Raw genomic sequence first — 1680 nt, 5'->3', positions numbered from 1 at the left:
CCCGACCCCAATGCACTCCACTATGCAACCTTAATTCTGGATTCCTGTGAGAATCATAACATGCTATCATATATCACTTTTAAACTATTCTCTCCCTCATCTGTTTCAATTCAGAATACATAATCTATCCAGTTTTTCTCAGTCTTACCCCAACCCTGATGTCAGCCACTTTCTACAACAGTGGCACCATGCAGTATTTGTCCTTTTGTGACTGAGATATTTCACTCAGCATCATGTTCTCCAGGGTCACCCATTTGGAATAATATTGCATGAGTTCCTTGTTTTTCAATGCAGCGTAGTATTCCATTGTGTGAATATACCACAGCTTCTCCATCCATTCGTTTGTTGATGGACACTTAGGTGGTTTCCAACTCAATTTCTAGCTTTTTATTGTTAGGTGTCATCAAGTTGACTCTGACTTATAGCAATCAGATAGAAAATCTGCCTGAACTTGTGCCATCCTTACAATCTTCACTGTGCTTCTGACTTATTCTCAATGTCATCAAGTCAAAACTAACTCAGAGCTGACCACACAATGTGTTTCTGAGGCTGTAATCGCACAATAGGAGATCACCCATCTTTCTTCCATGGAACCGTTGATGGATTCGAACCACCAGAGTAGGGCATCCTTTGGGTTGTCATTGTTTGTTGTTATGTGCCAGTCGAGTTGCCTGCAACTCATAGTGATACAATAGCTCTGAAGCCTTCCCTGTCCTGAGCCAGTCTCACTGACTCCAACACGCTTACCTCCATTGCCCTAGTTATATCAGTCCATTTCATCCGGGGTCTTCCTCTCCTGGGCTGTCCCTCCACCCTTCTGAGCATGATGTCCTTCTCCAAGGGCCAGTCCCTTCTGACCACGTGTCCAAAATAAGTGAGACAGAGCTTCAAAATCTTAGCCTCCAAGGAGAAACTTGGTTTCACCCTCTCACAGACAGCATGCAAATCCCTATGGACTACACCACCAGAGCTCTGTTCATGGTGCTTAAGCAGCCCTAAATTTGATCCTCTAATACCTCAAGCCAGTAAAGCTTCAATGTTCTGTATCAGTTACAGCTTTCCTTTAATGCACACGTGGGAGTAACCTCAGGCAGAAAGTGTACAAAAGTGGATTTTCCTCAGTGTAGTTGTCACCCCAAAGGTTGGAGTCCCTCCAGGTTTTTTTTTACTTTTTGTTTGCTCTCCAATGCCTTCAAATATTTTTTAATATTTTGTCCAAAATCTGTATTATTAGTCTGATATAATATACTCTATTCTTACTAGAATCTGAAGCACTGTCTCCCTGTTTATAAAAGGCACTAGTTTCTGAGGTGATCAGCTGCTTTTCAGGCAATTTCCCCCTGGTGCAATTTACAGCTTCTGAAAACCTGCTGGAGGGTGAACTATGAATTGGTTCTGACTCAAAGACAGTGAATTTTTTTTTAATTACAGACCTGAACTGCAATATGTGATCTTTAATCAGGGGAATATCCAAGGTGTAGCAGGTACGGCCAGTGTCTCAGTGCCAGTTGAAGGGAGTGCCAGTGAGAAGTTTCAATTAATCACAGCTATTTCCATCACCCACTGTGAGAGGTCATTCAGCAAGTTTAAAGCTAAGGATTTCATATTTGAGATCCTCCACGTGTCAAGGCAAACTATATGACCTTGCTTTGGTGAGCATAGAAAGAAAATGAAAAAAAA

The sequence above is a fragment of the Elephantulus edwardii genome, unplaced genomic scaffold (genome assembly GCF_000299155.1).
Source record: "Elephantulus edwardii isolate Elephantulus edwardi_28Jun2011 unplaced genomic scaffold, EleEdw1.0 scaffold00044, whole genome shotgun sequence".
Lineage (NCBI taxonomy): Eukaryota > Metazoa > Chordata > Mammalia > Macroscelidea > Macroscelididae > Elephantulus > Elephantulus edwardii.
The sequence above is the reverse complement of the archived record's forward strand: the minus strand, read 5'-3'. Positions refer to the sequence as shown.